Below are 17956 nucleotides of genomic sequence, written 5' to 3'. Positions count from 1 at the left end.
TTTTCTTTTTCCTAATCTGTTCATACTTCCCGTGGAGGAAGGAATGCTTTCTATTTATGAAACCTCTGGCCTCTGCTGCTCTGAGTTTGCCCCCACTTGGTCAAGAAAAATTCTCAACCTTCCAGAGCCCTCTACCATCGCAGCATTTTAAGGCCAATCATTTCTCACAGCTTGTTGGAGCTGTCTTGCATGATCTGGGGTTTGATAGAGCTCCCCAACCCCCCCCCCCCCCCCCCCCCCCCCCGCTCCCAGCTGCAGTTGGAAAATGAGTCTCCACCTCTTCTCTGTTCTCTTTATTCATGTGGCCGCTCTCATTTGTTATCCCACTTTGCTTGGATCTTAAAAATATATATATACATTGTATAGGGTGGATCTTCTCAGCAGGCGCATGAGCTTCATTATTACATCCTCAACCCTAAACTTAATGCCATCTGTGTGACTGAATATGTACGTCTTCCAGGCGGGCGGAGATGAGCGGGGAGATGCAAAAAGGGGGAGTAAAGTGTAGATGAGATGAGGCAAAACCAAAAGAAAGCAGAGGAACTAATCTCTCGTCTTTTCTCACACAAATATATGTTTTTATTTGTGCTTCAGATGCACAAATAAACCCAGCCTCAAACCCATAGATACGGTCTCCGGTGGCTTTTTCTTGACACAAATGAATTCAAAATCAACAAAAGCTCTCGGTTGTTTTCTAAGGATTCTAGTTGCGGAGGTGGCAGATAGGTGTTTTGTCTTCCTCTTACTGACAACATCTTTCCTTTTGTCAGTGGGAGCTGGCAGAGACAAACAGCTTGTCACAAAAATACAACCTTGTCTGATATCGTTTCATGAAGCAGAAAAAAAAAAATCAAAATACAATATGGAGGTGCATTTTGCAACAAATAAACTCATTGCTGAGGCTATTTTCACAATGTTATCCTTGGATTGTTATTGAATGCATTTCTATAACGGGAATATACTCGATTTTCAGTGCTGACATTGCAGCCATAGGAGCAGACATACGCTTTTAGTCTTTTGTGCTCTGAAACCCTACAAACATTAAAAGAAAATGCCACAGTGGGACGTTGCTTTGCAAGCTGCAGAAGATCAGCAGAGTGTGTGAAGTGGGGTGAAAACCAAAGATATCGCAACGCTGCAGTAATCATCTGAAGCATTATTAAAACCTGCCCTGCCTAATTTCAACTAATCTGGCCTGAATTGGCCAGGTACACTTGGGAATTGATTTGTTGAGCCTGGGAGCTGTCCCATAAATTGCAATGCTAATGGCAGGGGGATGAACAGGCTTCTCTCCCTGATAAAGGCAGATTTAATGGAGATATTTCACATGGAATCATTTATCAGGGGCTGACAGGCAGGCAGGAATACCCCCACCCCCAAAACAAAACTACACACACACCCACTTTGATTGGCGGGGGCAATGTCTCTTCTGTCAGTGCTTGACACTTTATCTGCCTGCAGCAGATTAATTCAACTCAGTTTGTTGTAAATTAGCCACAAAAATAAAAGAAAAAACAAAAAACAAAAGCTGAGTAACTTTATATGAGGATCAGAACTAATTTTTGGCACTACTGAACCGTGACTGTGGACAGAAAAAGGGAAAAAAAAAAAAAAAAACAGGCTGTAAGACTTTTAAAATGCTGGAGAGGATGCATCTGAAGCGAACCCTAGACCACTGATGAAATCTGACAGTTCAATAAAAATATGACTGGAGCTGAACACAGAGAGGCATTGCTATGCAGGTGGTACACATGTGCACTCATTGACATTAATAATCTTCTCATCTCAGCAATGTAATTCGCTTTTGTTTTGTTGTAGGATTTTTGGGTTATCATGACCTTTACAAGCACTTCAAAAATATAGTGTGTAATACGAGCTAGCATAAATAGAAACAGAGGTTGCATAATGTAACTCTGTCTCTGTGATTACATTCAGGATATCCTGATTGGACTGTAACCTCGCTCACTGCAATACGAAGTTGTGTACACACGCTCAACCTATTTGTAGCTACTGTTGGGGTTCGGAGTGAATGATTGATAGACTGTGTTACAGATCTACTTCCCTGGCGAGGCAGCTGGATTTGCGAGATCATGAAATTGTGCGATAATTCCATAAGGTCAGGCTTCAAGTTTTTGCCCAAACCAGCAGTAGTTTGGACCCATCAGCATCCTATCAGGGCATACCGACAGCTACGGGCGTGGTTTACGTGTGACACAGAAAGAAACAACTGTGCTGATCTGCTTGAAATGATCTGATTGGTTGAAGCTAGCCTGGAATAGATTGGTTCGCCCAGCCAGGTAACTTTTCCAAAGTGCCAGCCCTTTTTTCCATTAACGACTTCTCTGTACTCATCTACAGCCAGCTCCACCATTAAACCAACAAAGGACACTTAGAGAAAAATAATAGCGGGTATCACACAGTAGTAAATGTGGATACAAATGTTGTAATTTATTGTTTTTAAGACAATCACGAACTCACAGATTGTAAATCTTCCGAAAAGAAATAATGTGCCAATGATAAAGGGCTTTATTGCTCACTGTGACTGAGATGAGATGAACTTTTAAAACTGTGCAGCCAAGAACAATAATTTGATTCGGGAAATGAGGTTATTATCACTGGCAGCACCTGAAGCCTTAGTAAAAGACAGACGGAAAGAAACCTGACAAATACATGTATAAAAAAACAATATAAATAGGTAAACAAACCTATATTATTCACAGCATAGTTAAAAATATGATTAATTAGCTCCTGAGGCAATCATATAATATGACAGCAAGCCAAACAACAGAAAATACAAATACCTGACCATAATTAAATAATGGCTTTAAGAATGAAGCAGAAAAATGAAAAGATATTAAAAGCCTAAGGTTGAAATCAAATTACACAGTCAAAATGACATGTCGCCAGTCTTCATCTCATCAGCCTCTGAAGCTTTGGAGTACATGGGGCGAATGTCAGATCACAGTCAGTCTTGAATGCAGCCTTTAAAATGGGCCTCAGGACGAGGCCTGAGGATGTATCTGTCGTCCTCACCGTGACCTCACCTGACCAGCGCTGCCACATCCTCCTTTGTTCATCTCATCTGTCTGTTAATTTGGCTCCCAGGGGACGCGACTCCTCCATGTCTCTCTCTGCCTCGGCCTCCCTCCTTTGTTCACCCCCTCCCACTCCATTTATTCCTGGAACTGGTGATTTAATGAAGAGCTCGGTCACAGTGAGTGACCTCCCTCATCATCAGTGTCCACTCACATTTTGTCTTATGTGTTTATCATTGGTGAGATTTGATTCAGCAAGCCGCGGAACGTACGCAGTCTGATTTTGTGTTGTTGTAGTTTGCGTTGCTGCAGTCAAGCGTAGGTTTTTAAACCCTCAGCGCTAACAGCACAAAGCTCATTAGAAGAAGTCCTGTTTCCCCTCTACTTTCCCCACTAGAGTTTAGATATCAATAGCTGCCATATTTCGATGAGAGCAAATTTCCCCTCTACACAAATACTCCTTTCATGAGTTAAGGTGTTCCACAATGTGATTTAATGCTTAACAAAGCTAATGGGTGAGGTGCATCTAACTAATAGCGTCTATCCGGGAGTCCCTTGAAGCTCTCAGGGTGGTGGTTTTGTGTGTAATCTGACACCGGAAAGGTTTTTCCTATCCTGCCATCGAGGTAATGCCCTATAATTGGCCTTCTAGTACTGGGGGATAATGAGACTAAGAGCGGATGGCAGAGGCTACGGTGCTATGTTTACATACAGCACCACACAATTAGTACACATACTGCTAATCACAGGCTGGCAGGTGTACCTTTAAATGAGGCCGAAAACAGATTTGCTCTCACTTTCTACTCTTACACCGTTGAGCTCTCAGAATTCTGACAGCTTTCAGATAATTACTTATATTGTTATTCATTATAGTCTATAAATTTGAGGTATGGCTTTGCACTGAAATAATATTACCATTTATACATGTGATATTGCAGACTGAAGTACTAAATAGTTTTTTGTTTTTTTTAAAGCCCTAAAAATAGAGATCAGCTGAAGCTGATGTGAATATCATCAATTGGAATGTTTAGTCATGAAGAACTGCTAATAATGGTGTATGTATGTTGTGTTTGGAAAGTGAAGGGACCACCAAAGTTGAAACAGTTTATCCTGAAGGCAACATGGATCATGTTTCATGACAATCTATTCTGTTGTTTGGACTTTTCACTAAAAAATAGAGCCCCACTGATTTCATTGGTCGATATTGGCATATTACAGATATTTTGGTGTCGTTGACTCATATGCGCCGATATGAAAACTTTTTTTACAGAACATAATTTAGAAAAAGCTGATTGGGGTAAATTAGAAATTGTATAGTTATTTTTATAATTGTTTATAATAATCAAATTCCCAGTGGACTCTGAAAATAAACTGTAAAATATCCTGCCTCAGTTATCTGTGTCAGGCATCTGTGTCACATATGTCAAAGTATAACCTACCTTCTTTATCTTGAACATTGTCACTGGGGGGCTAGAGCCTACCCCATCTGACTTTGGATGAAGGCAGGGTACACACTCGGCAGGTCACCAATCCATCACAGGGCCAACACAAAAAGACAGAAATAGATGACTATTGACGGCCACATTCACACCTACAGGTGATTTAAAATCACCGATTTACTTAACATGCATTTCTTTGGACAGTGGGAGGAAGTCAGAGTACCTGGAAAACAACCATACAGGCACAAGGAGTACATGCAAACTTCACAAAGAAAGGCCCCAGCTGAGGTTTGATCTATCTGTATCACAATATTTTTTACTCTCAGTATCAATCGGGCTCCTCTACAAACTACAAATGTGTCATGGTGCCATTACCGCAAATAAAACAGAGTATATACAGGTATATATCAGGAAAGATCAGAGCTGATTTTTGACACTGATTCCTATAAGCCTCGATTTCAAACCCTGGATTCCTCAAAACGCCTCCAATAGGTGCTCTTTCACAGAGCCTGTCAGACCTTCTTCAGCCGACCACAGAGGATAAACCTTTAGGGATTCCCAGAGCCACCCACACTCCGACAGGGGAGTGTTCTGATTAAAGCAAGGCCCTCTCAAGCAAGGGTTGACAGTGACCTGACAGACATGTCAGCTAACACCAGCCCCTGTTAAATTGCCAGTTACAGAACCTAAATTAGCTGTCTTTAACAGTTCCTACAATTCATCAGCTGGGATCTCTGGTTCTTGGCTCTGAGGAAGGTTAGAGCAGGGTGGCAAAGGTTGGAGGCAGTTTGACTGCAGCTTACAGCTGAGACAAAAGAAGTCTTTGAGAGGCGGAAACAACGGCGGGAAGTTGTGGATCAGACAGGCTCCTTCTCACTGCAGAGGCAAGAGGACAGAGTGCAGTGACAGGCACCTTCGTGGCATCCTGCCCTGTGGACAACATATGCTCCGTCCAGCGGGAACACCCATACACACAGCCCTCACACACGTGCGCACATTCATGTACAGCTGCATGTAGCTGCATAGTAAACACAAAGACATGCATATGCTTGCATGCACATGTTCAGTCTGCTTCAATCCCACAACAACAAAAAAAGCATGTAAACAATCAGGCTTAATTTCATGCTTCAGCTTTCCTCCTCTCTGTCTGGGTGTGTGGATCTTTCACTCAACACATAAGTGCAGCTGCGTGTTTGTCTGCTGATGCCAGACAGATAATCTGCAAGCAGGAGGCTGTCACAACCACACAAAGAGGAAAACAGAAAAAAACTAAAAAGGGGTTTTCATTTTCTAAATGTAAAACCAGACGCCACTCATGTTGTAATGTTTGACATAGTTACTTTTAACAGCTGGGTTTAAGTTTGTATCTTTCATGTTTTCATCTTTATTTGTTTCTATTTCCTTCCTTCCTGGGGTTTATGTATTATTCTCTTTTTTTGGTTGCAGTTTGGGACTGCTAAATTCACTACATTGTGAACCTACTCACTACCAAGCTGGATTTATACCTAACACTAGTTGTTACCGGCATGGCTGCATATACAAGTGGATGTAGCTTGTAGGTCTGAAAAGTGAGGCCAATGCTGATGTGCCATGAAGTGCAATACCACCATGGGCCACTAGGGTTTTGGCTCCAAAAGGCTTTGGCTCCATAGTCTACCATTAAACTTCTTTCAAAAAATACAAACTCAAAACATATTTTCTACAACTCATCATGGTGCCATTTGTTGAAGTCACTCCTTCCTGTTAGATTTATGGTTCTCTATCTAAAAATAATCCCATAATTAATTAGATATTAGGTCTAAAAAAGTGGTATGTTTGGGGGGGGGGGGGTCTGTTTGATTGACAGGCCTGTGGTGCAGTCAGGTTTCTGGTATTGGTGGGCGGGGCGTAGTGTCCTCTGTTTCCCAATGATTCAGTCAGATCCACCCCTCACTCGTCCTTAGCTTGTCCAAATATGGTCACTTCTGGCTCCAAAATAGCAAGATGGCGACAGCCTAAATGATGAACTTGCAGCATCAGAGCGTCAATTCATAAACCAATGGGTGACGTCATGTTAAGTTGCTGCTTGGTCACAGCACAGGGACCTGAGAGGTTCGAAATGGGAAGTCTTCTGTGTCACCATGTTCTCAGATGGATGATTTCCTGCAAGATGTCACATCAGATTTTGGCTTTGACAGCTTTGTTTCTTCTGCAGTTTCCATTTGTCTTCCAGAGAACCATCAGGCTGTCGTTGGCTTCGTTGTCATGTTTATAAAGTCCATCGCTTAAATACTGATTAGTTTGAACACCCTGGGATCCTGGAGATTACGAGAACATAGAGCAGGTCTCCTATCGGCGTGCGTGTGTGTGAATGAATTGTGTTAGCTCTTTATTTGTTGCCGTGTGTGAGGGTGTGATTTGTGAGGCCCCTCCTTGCGGTGGATGAATAAAAAATATCTCCCTGTGAAGTAATAACCTCAGGCTTAAACACAACACAGTGGCAGCATTTGTTTTTGATTTATTTTATTTATATATTTTATTTGTCCCTGAAAAAGGGAGCCATTGTCTGTGCAGGACCATAAAGTGGAAATCAATGACAGGCTATAATTTGCTGCCTCGAGATCGGATCCTGTTAGATCAATCTTCTTTGGTGCTGTCAAGACATTATTGGAAGACTTGACCACTGGCTAGTTGTGTTTTTGTACTTTTTCTCCAAATATCACAGAATGCATTTCTTAAAACGTGTTAAGATTCACTCTTAACACTTTAACATTGATCTTAAAGCAGCTACATGATAAAACTTCATTAAGTTCAGAAAAAACTAAAAACGTCTCTTTCCTGCTATGATCTACAGCTGTCATGTTACATGACAAAAGGTAAATGACGAAGACATACGTACGTTGTGTCTTAAGATGTTCCTTCCTGTGACATGTAGCTGCTCTTGTTGCTTTACTACACTTAGACTGCATATTATACTCTCTGCAACATACTGTGTATTTAAAGCTGAGCTTTCAACCTCAGGTTCTGACCAAAATATGTCTGCAGCCTGCAAAGTATAAAGTATTGAAAGTCAGCACTGAATCCCAGTCAACCAGGTTGTTTGCAGAATTTCCAAATTAACAAAAAAAAAAAATTATATTCAGAGCAAGTAGTTTATTTAGTACTGATGCAGAACAATATTTTTGCTTTTAATACTAAGATAGTGGTAAGAAAAAAAACAACTAATTTCTGATGTCAAAAAGCTTACAACTCTGCACCTTTAAAAAAATAAAATAATAATAATAATAATGCAAATGAAAGAAGAAAGACACTCAGAGAGTGCAGACCTCCATTGAGATCAATAAGCCAATCATTTCTGCAAATCTGCCAATGCAACCACAGCGATGATGTTACAATTGTTCCAGTTCTGTCCCTGAGTGCTCAATGATGACTGCTTGCTGTATTAAGTTTGAGCATGTACTGTACATGTGTATCCCAGATGGTTACTGTAGATTGTGATTAACAATGTTAATGTAAGTTAAAAAAAAAAAAAGTTAAAAAAATAAATAAATAGTGGATATACTTTGTTAATCAGATCTGCCCCAAAACGAGCTTATTTTTTGGTGAATGCTCCGCCCTCCACCACATTTCATGGAAATAGGGCCCAGAGTTTTTCCACAATCCTGCTAAAAGCAGACAAACACACCACAGCAAAAATATAACCTCCCTGGCAGGTGATAAAAAAAAAAAAGCACATCGTCAAGTTCCCCTTCTTAGCTTTTCCTGCTGGATTCCTGTGCATCTTCTCCAGGTGTCTGAGTTTCTGTGACTACATGCTCCATGTCCTAGTTATGTCTAGGACAAGTGTAGTAGTACCCCAGGTGGACAGGAGGATATGACCCCACTTGGGGCATGTCCTTGTCAATTCAAGCGCACTTAGTCTGGCTTCTCCAGGGAAACAAGTCGGTTTCATGCAGCCTGTAGGATGCACCGTGTCCTTGTTGCCCCCATCACTTTGATGGTCATCTCTCATTCTGTGTTTTCCCAGAGGCCCTAATGTGCTATCATCCTGCCTTGTGCAGTGAAGGCCGTTTGTTGACAGCTGGTTTCAGATGGGAGCCAAAATTATGCTTCCTCCTCTGAAATGTCCTTTTTTTAATGAAACTGACCGCGCCAGGACTGCAGGCTCATGGGGCCTCATCAGTTCTTAACCTACTTGCTGCACATCTAAATGAGCCTCCGTGGTCACAAATGGTGAAAACATAAACCTCAAGGTTATCTGCAATAATCTAATCTACACTGAAGAAGTACTCTTGCTGAAAACCCTGAAAACACCTCTCGGCTTTTAAATTAATATTCTGATGTAATGCTCTGTTGTTGGTATCAGAGAGTCACAAACACTGCTGTTGAATTGAAAGGTAGCTCTGGAAATGATGTCCTTCAGGAGAGTGTAAATGTTGATTCTGTTTTCCCAGAAGATGAAATGAGATCTACAGTCGACCAAAACGAGTCAGTGACACAGAAGTCCACAGACCATTTCTGAAATCCTGCAGTGTGGTTTACTTATTCACCGTACAGCCACATGCTCCAGACACACATAATTTCACCCAAAAGGCTTAAATACAAACCTTCAATTCGTCACTCAAGCTTTTAGCTGCTGCACTCATTTGTCTCCATTTTTCATAAACAACAAATATGAAGAAATAACCATTCAAATGGCAAATATGAGCAGCGTCCTTTGATATATTTGGGTGAAAACAGATTTAGGGATATAGATACATTTTAGTTGACGATTAACAGTTTAGTTGTCTTTTTCTGTAGCATTTTATAGAAAATGGTCTGCACGGTCTCAAAGTGCTTTACACTTTGCCACCCATTCACCCACTCTCACACATTCACACACCGATGTCAGCAGGGATCCCATGCCAGGTGCTGGCCTGCCATTAGGAGCAACTCGGGGTTGAATGTCTTGCCCAAGGACACTTTGGCATGTGGACAGGAGGACTGCGGGATTCAACTACCAACATTACAATTAATGGGCTACCCACTCTGCCATCTTATGCCACTATTAGAGAATAAACCTCGTCACAGTTTTATCATAAACATACACCTTATGCAAAAGAAGAACCATTTGTTGTGATTGAGCATTGGAACATATGAATACAAATTACATACAAATGCATTGCTGACAATGACAGGTACAAATAATCAAAATAAACAATGTACACTTGGGGTGCTAATTCTCCACTTGTCTCATTAAACAAAAAGAAGGGGACGCAACTAGACAATCTCATTAAAAGAGTGCCACTATACCTCAAATTGGTAAACAAGGAGTGGAAAATGTGACATTTCTGTTAGTTTCATTCAGCTGTTTATCATACAGATGAATGCAAACGATGCAAGCGATTATGCAAAATAATTGCGGTCAGCTTCAATAGCCATGATTAGGCGATCAATGTTATAGTTGTGACAGGCCTAGACATAGTTAATGCATCGAGTATGCTGAAGAGAAGTTTACAAGTAATATACAAACTTTTCAGGTCTAATTTCCAAGACTTGAAGCATCCTTTTTCTGCGGCATATTCCTTTAAACTGTTATTAGAAGTTGAACTCTCTGTCAGCAGCTCGTGGAAACATCATAGAAACATAAAGATAGGCATTCCTGGTTAATTGCGTGACAATGTGCCCCAGAGTGGTTTGACATGGTGTGTTGTAGCTACAAGCAAGTTCACGCAGTGTGTTAGTTGAGTAAAAAGTGCCTGCAGCAATTCTGCTTGCAGCTTCTGTGAAACTAGAGCCGGATTCATCCTCTGCTGCCTCCTGCCTGTGGACTGCCTGTGTGGTCTCGTGTTGATTCAGGATTAACACATAAATGACCATCTGAATGAGATGTAATGACGGAATAATCTCTGTGACCTATTATACAGTAATACAGCTATGAAACAAACATGCTTAAAAACACACATACACACACAGTCACACCGCTGTTATATACACAGCACACTTAAATTGATTTGCTCGGGCTATTTGCTTTGTTGCATGCATATTTAAGAGGAGAGGGGTGTTTTGTATGCATGTAATGTTGATAATTGGCCACTGAATTTGTGTGCGTGTGTGAACGAATGCTTCAATAATTGTACATTACTGTATAACGGCATGGTGAGTTTGGGTATATGGCAGAAGGAGAACAAAACAATGATGAAATTGAGCCATAAAAGTGTCAAACAGAAGCAGTAATGGCCTTAGTTAATAGCATGCTTTGGGAGATTATGCTGATCGCATTCAGCATTTAAGCTTTCTATAACATAAAGCTTCAATAAGTGTAACAATAAGTCACAAATGATAATGTAATACAGCATATAGCTGGAGAAGATAGATAGACAGATGCAGTCTGGCAAACAATCTCGGTCTGAACAGACATGCAGGGCAATGTCACTTTAATAAGATCAACAAAATATGGAGTTTTAGACACATTTTTATGTTGGAGCTCTTAATAGAAGCCACAGAGTCCTACTTCCTGCTGCGAGCCACTTAGGGGCTGAATATTCAATATATTTGCAACTTTTTTTTTGTACTAATGGAAAAGTTTATGGATGATCAATTGTCAATTTTAACAGAAAATCAGAGGGAGAGACAAGATGTTTGATGGGAAACGACCACAGGGAGAGGATCAGACTGAACTTTGTTCCTTTTTGTTTTGGGTGTTTTTACAAGCAGATTGATTGAGTGTGTGGAGGAGGGAACGAGTACAATGTGACTGTGTTTCCATGCATTTGTGTTGTTTGGTTTCAGCCTGTGTTGACACCTATTACCTGTGAACCTAACCAGCCACTACAAAGCAGATTATTTTCAACTAAGAGGCTCTCTGTTGGAGCTGTTCAGCCCTGGCACAGCTTCAGAGTGTTTGCTTTGTTCTGCTAATCAGGAAGATTTAATCAGTCACTGTGCAAACTCCAACTTTAATGCCCTTCCCAGTTTTTTTTTTCGTTTTTTTTTTTCTTATTTCCTCAGTCCTTTACCTTTCTCAGATTTCTCCCAGTGGACACCATCACAGTTCTTTTCCTAACAAATCCTTTTGAATTTATGTCCAATTAAACATGCCCACAACCACTTCAATCCTGACTGAGAAGAGTTATTCTGGTGCTTAAAAACTGAGCCAGTGTAGTATGAAGTGTTGAGTGATACCAATGTGTTCCTCGCTCTACATTATGATCAGCTGGGGATTCAGTTTCTCTGGTTTTATTATGACCTGAGATATATGTCAGAATTAGCCACCACAATCCTTCCTCCAGCTTCTGGCTAACACTTAGTTCAGGGAGAAATATACTCTATATTCCCCACGCCTCACGATCACACACCTGCACGACTTTTCCTGAAAATAAATTGCCTATGGATGCATTTATCAGTTTTTATGTCAGGCATTACTGTGGTTTAATGTAAAATGTCCTTTAAATGCATCATTTAAAGTCGCTGTCTGGGGAATGCATTTATGCTAAAATAATGGGTATACCTGTAGGACACAGTCAGTTTGGGCTCATTAATTAAAACACGAGTCATATACAAAGTCAGATGATCTGATGAATCACCATAGCAACTAAAAATGAGTACATGCCACCAATCTACAGCTGCTGAGAGTACTATCTTCTAAAATAATGACTCCATTAATTACCGAGCGTTGTTATTGCGGTGCTCTCTCTCTCTCTCTCTCTCTCTCTCTCTCTCTTTTTCTCTTTCTCTTCCACCGGTCTAATTGAATGTACCAATAATGGATTTACAGCAGACGTCCAAATGCTCTCAGAGTCGTCTGTTTCGGGTGCGTCGTGTTCACCTAAATCAAGTCCAATCGACTGTCAGCCGCTGTTTGAGAAAGACAGAGGGGAGATGAGAAGTACAAAGATAGATGGGAGTAAAGTCAAACTAATGATGGCGCATAAAACAGACCATCTATGTTTGATGAATGTTAGTGGAGAGATGGGGAAAGTGAGATGAAACAAAGATGAAAAGGAGCGAGAGAGATAGTCTGACGAGTGCAGTTACACAGAGAGAATGGGGTGATGAAGGAGATAAGAAAACAACACAGACACACAAGAACAGAGAGTAAACAAAAGAGTTGTCCCCTGCTCGTAGACACTATTCATTAAGCATGCAAACATCTGCTTTCTATTCAGCTTGTATTTTGATAGAAAGCTATTCTCTTACAGTTTAAAGACTCAAATAATTATTCAATTAATTGTGAAATGATCAAGTTAAATGCGTATGATTAATGCAACTGTTGGTTAAAGCTGTACTCTATACAAAAGCAGTACATTGACAGCAAATCCTATTGTATTTGACAGCTAAACATGCTATTCCAAAGCAATTGGCAATAACTCTGCTGCTGTAACGGTTTCTCCACTCTTCTGGAAAAATGTCACAGTTTTTGGACCTAAAGTGTGACTGACAGCTGTGGAGGGATATGTGCTTGACTATTTCTTGGCTGGGTGCAGGAACTTCCTGGAGTCCTACATTCAGAGCGTTAAGCTCTGGGCTTCACCCTGAGCCATGCCTGGCAAGCTGACACAAGTTAGAAGTATGCTGAATCATCTAATAGCAGTTTCTGTTTGGGATACCCACGCATGCACAGACACCTGTTGCTGGAGAAAACTCCATCATGATTATTGAGCATGTTATGGAGTTATGAGGAGCTTTTTTTCCCCCCTTTTTTTGTTCGCTGTTAAACCAATTTATGGTTATGTACTGTTTCTCTCATGGACATTGGACATTATAACATATTCAGAAAGTGTAAGTCCTACTGAAAAATATGTGGATTATTACCTACAACGTTTGATCAAAACTGTGGCAAATCGTTGCTAAGACTACCTTACAGCCAGTTTCTGTTGTCTTATTGGTAGAACAGCAGCATGCACCTGCCCTGTTGGACCTCATTCAGTATCTTTACCTCACACCTCTGCCTCTGGCCTCCTTTGGAACTCTTCGGTGCTCCCCGGGGGTTTCTAGTCACTGCATCGAAATGGGCATAGACATTAGGTTGATTTTGTAACTACTGAACCAGGCTATAACCAATCATCATTGACCATCATATGCCATATGTTTTCCACTGAAACTGAACAGCAGAAACCCTATCCCAATGTGAGCAGAGTGCAATGCCATGTTGGTGAATGACTCTTGCATATTTGTAAAAAAAAAACTTGTACTTATTGTTCTTGTTCTGGCTTCGATTACTCAGTATGTTAGCCTTACTACAACTGTTCGTATCACTTCAGCTCGTTCTCCCAGCACCGCCACTGTTGGAAATACATTTAAAAACAAATGCTTGATGCTAACGTGCAGGGTACACATCACTGGTCACTGACTGGTCCGTCCTTCAGAGTGGCTGAGGACACTTTAACGTGAACTGGGTTTCCAGACTATCATCACAGCAGGAACTGAAGCTGTGAGCAACAGGGGGCGGAGCCAATCCTATGGACTTGCCATGGAGTTGTCAGTTTGAGCAAAGGGGTGGGTGGAGCTAGAGGTGGGGACATTTTGCATATTCTTAGACCCACTCGTACTGAAAGAAGGCAAAAGTGTTGAGTTACAGTTTTTTTTCTTGGGGGGGGGGGGGGGGGGGACTAAGTCCTGTTGATAAACAGAAATTAGTTTCTAGGGGTTTAATCTGTGCCAACAGAAGAAGTTTAAATATTGCCAGATTAACTGTTTCTAAGTAGGTCCACATCCTTTGACAGAATATAGAGTATTACAGTCTGTCTTTGAATACAATCAGACAAATCTTGGCTGGTAATATAAGAGTGGGCTAAATGTATTTCGCTGCAAATTTTAATTATCTGCTGATGCTGATCTCTGCTTTGAATCCATCATCTGCACCCTGAAGTCTATAATCTTGCTCACTGTAACTATTATACAGCTTGTTCAGCTGCACATTTTGCCTGGTGTGAAGGTGTGCTAGATGCTGTCTTCACAGTCATTAGTGCTTCACTACAGGCGCTAATGGAGTGGCTAGCCTGCTGCGTCTCTGCAGGCCTGCTTAAAAGCTCCTGCAGTTTTTTGTTTTTTTTATGCCCTCTAACTTCTTTTTCATTTCCCTTTCTTTCAGCTCTCTCTTTTCCTCCTACTGTAGCTGGCTTATTGTTTTCTCGCGCGTCCTTTCGGCAATTAAGCCCGCAGCCTCCACCCTCCCCGTGTTTTTTTTTCCTCCCGTCCGTCAGCTTATGGCCCGATCGATGAATGAGGGTGTGTAAGATGCAGTGCAAGCTTTCTGCTGCCTCTACTCACTCACACGGAGATGAATGTTAATCAATTCAATGTGCAGTGGAGAAAATGCATCAAAACCCACCATGCCATCCCCATTTAGAACGTGTATCATCTGTTTTTCAATGCACACCTGAACACGCACATGCAGGGATATTATTGTTGCTCCACATCTCGGTGAGACATTGTGTGTTTGAATGCACTAACAGCGTAAGTTTTGTGCCACACCTACTGGTTGGTGGTTTTTGAATGAGTTTGCTGCTATTATCATGTTATATCATCTACATCCAGGGAGTGTAGAATGTCTCATCTTTTAAATTGAAAATACATTTCTGTTGTGTAAGCAGGAGCTGATGCAGTCGAGGTTCGAGTTGGAAGCTTATTTTAATATATATACACTTTTTCCCACGTGTATTTTTTTTATTTTATTTTCTTACTGTTTACCAGCTGCTTTTCTGTCACGGTTGTTCTGATTTTGTGTGTTTTATATGTTGTAAATTTAAGTGTCTGGTTGTCGGTCAGGCTAAAGTTGACTTTTATGAGGAACTTGTTTCAATATTTGCTGGAATTTTATAAAACTCTCATTTAAACAGAAAAGTACAGAAAAATGAACTGATAATGAAAGACAAACCGTGACTTCTGGGACTTCCACAATCTGAACTTCTGAATCTGAGAAAGGAGCATTGACACTTTTAAACTAAAACTAAAAAAGCCTGAATATAAGATGGCCCTTACTATAAATTGGCACCTGTTATTGGAAAATACTATGTCATATTTAAACATATTTTTGACTGAGTCCTGTTGAGATTTCTCAATATCATGAGAAGATAGTCCTCATCCTTGAAGCGAATTAGTTCAGCAGAAACCCCACTTTGGTGTTGCTTTCCTTTCAGTCCGCTACTCATACACTCTCTCCTGTCAAACTCTCAGAAGCAGTCTGAATGATTTTCTGTGACAACAGTAATTCTTAGACGTGTGGGAGATGATTAAATTTTTGTGCTGCAAAGATGTCAGAAGATGATTGTCGGGTTACCCGCAGTTAAATATCAACTTTTAGGGCTGACAGATTGCAACAGACACACTGTAGACAGACATCAGAAAACTTAAAGAAGAGGCGACCCATTAGTCGAATGGTTAGGGTGCATACCACAAGGGAATAAATGCCGTCAGCAGTGAGTCCTCGGTTTGATTCCTGGCCGGACTTTTACTGCATGACATTCCCCTGCTGTCTTTCCTGTCTGCCTTTACTGCACCAGTCTAATAAAGGCATAGCAAAACGAATAAGGGCTGCTTTAACATGCAGCAATAACTGTAGCTTTGACAAACAGTGAAGATGATGTTCATTGCGACAGATAATTATTCTCAGTGTTTGAAAGATGCTTTTTATAGCCTATTAAAACAAGCTGCAACCGGTGGCTGCCTTGACTGTAGGTTACCGATCGAGACATTTACTGTATGCCTTCAAGGCAGAATTTGCAATTTGTAGTTTATTGCTTGAAACATGCAAAATAACTATATGGTCCCTGTAAATCTGAGACACAGAAAGCTACTGTCTCTACAATAATGTCTTTCAATCATTATGCCCATTTTTCTTTTGCTGTTTTTATAACATCTTTGTCTCTCTTCTTTTCTCTTTCTTTTTTTTTTTTTTTTGGTCTGGCTCATTTTTGCATTTTTTTTTTAACCAATCTCTTTCTCTCCTCCTTCTTCGAGGGGTTTGATCCATTATAGATCAGTGATAACGTCGTGACTCCCCCAGTCCCAATACAAGTCAATGTCTCACCTGCTCTGCTCTTCCTCAGCACCAGTCTGAAGAAGATCAATCTCCAGAAGTCTGTCAAACAGCCCTCCAGGGCACCTTCCCACTGCAGCAGTTCCACCAAAGACACTCAACACCAGCAGATGTTTTAGTCCACCGTCTTCGTTTAAGCAGCCCTCATTTGTCTGAATCCATCTTTTCCCTCATGGGCGAAGACAATATTTTCACCCAGTGTGAATTTATTAAAGAGGCATGTTATTTTTTTGATTTAATCTTCAATCAAAGCAGGAGGTGACAGCATGAAAGTCATCGCACAGTGGGGACAAAAGAGCCAACGACTGCTGCAGTATGGCCGGGGTCATTAATAGATGCTAATATAATGGAAAAGTAGAGGACACAAAGAGAAATAGGAGAGAAATGAGTCGATGCTGTGTTTGATGCAGACACCTTTCAGCTTCATTAACCGGTGCTATTACAAGCTGTGCCTCTGTGGATCAGCGCTCATGTCTCTGGGCCATCATTAATATCACACAGTACAGGTTTTTACAAAGGTATTAAGAGATTACTGTGGCAGAAGTGCTCATGGAAAATGGATTTATCCTTTCATACTCCTCCTTTAGTCCTTGTCATTATGATAAATCCCAGTGTGATGAAACTCCAGGAGGGTTTTATTTATCCAACTTACAAAGTCAGAATGTCAGAGTGGCAGTCAGTTAACTGTTTGAGTCACTTATAAAGGAACAATGACAACCATTATTTAGTTTACAGTTACTTTCATTTTCTGATTATTTTCCTCACTGTTAATTAATATCTTTTGTTTTTGGACTAATGATGAGATAAAACATCATAATTCATCACTACAGGCCTCTCCTTTCACACACAAGTAGTCAGTGTGATCCATTTTTGATATAAAATCCTGATCATAGCTGCAGTTTTTAGGTGTTAATAATGGGTTTTGATCATACAGGCAGCTTTGAATTAATCTTAAACCTGCTCCATCAACTGCTTTTCCATTTCACTGACTTTTACAGCGATTGAACCCGACAGTTACTGATGTAAAATATGCAAAATATTTCCAAATAGAGCTCCACTACTTTTTCATCCAGACGTGATGAGAGAATAAGTGATATTCCACGCTGTGGTGGTTGTTGTTATAGGACATTTTTTTTAATGAGGGTCGTCGGTGAACCACAGGTGTAAAACAGGTCGTTTACGATACAGACAGATACTGATGCGCACTGCTACATTCACATTACATATAATTTGGGAGACAGTAAGCGCTAATGGGCCGCTGCCGAGTCAGATGTAATGCAGCATAGAGGACAGGACATTACATCAAGCAAATACAGCAGTGGGGCTAATGCAGCATCACATCAGAGAGACATCAGAGGGACATCAGGGGGACAAGATGAGTCATGAGACACTCGGGGGTCAGCAGACTGGAAGGAAAAAATAACTTTATAGTATTATTATGATGACATATATTTGTATATGTGTGATATTACTGCAGTTTTACT

At 40.8% G+C, this 17956-nt stretch overlaps 1 protein-coding gene across 4 annotated transcripts in view; it reads left to right on the top strand.

Moving 5' to 3' along the window:
• Positions 1–17956, top strand: part of vav2 (vav 2 guanine nucleotide exchange factor) — a 213282-nt gene that overhangs the window by 83048 nt on the left and 112278 nt on the right. The window lies entirely within an intron of this gene.

The sequence above is a fragment of the Embiotoca jacksoni genome, unplaced genomic scaffold, assembly GCF_022577435.1.
Source record: "Embiotoca jacksoni isolate LCO1_2020_lvr unplaced genomic scaffold, fEmbJac1.0.p SCAF_10, whole genome shotgun sequence".
In the NCBI taxonomy this organism is placed as follows: Eukaryota; Metazoa; Chordata; class Actinopteri; family Embiotocidae; genus Embiotoca; species Embiotoca jacksoni.
Note: the sequence above shows the minus strand (reverse complement) of the source record. Positions and strands in the feature narration are given on the sequence as shown.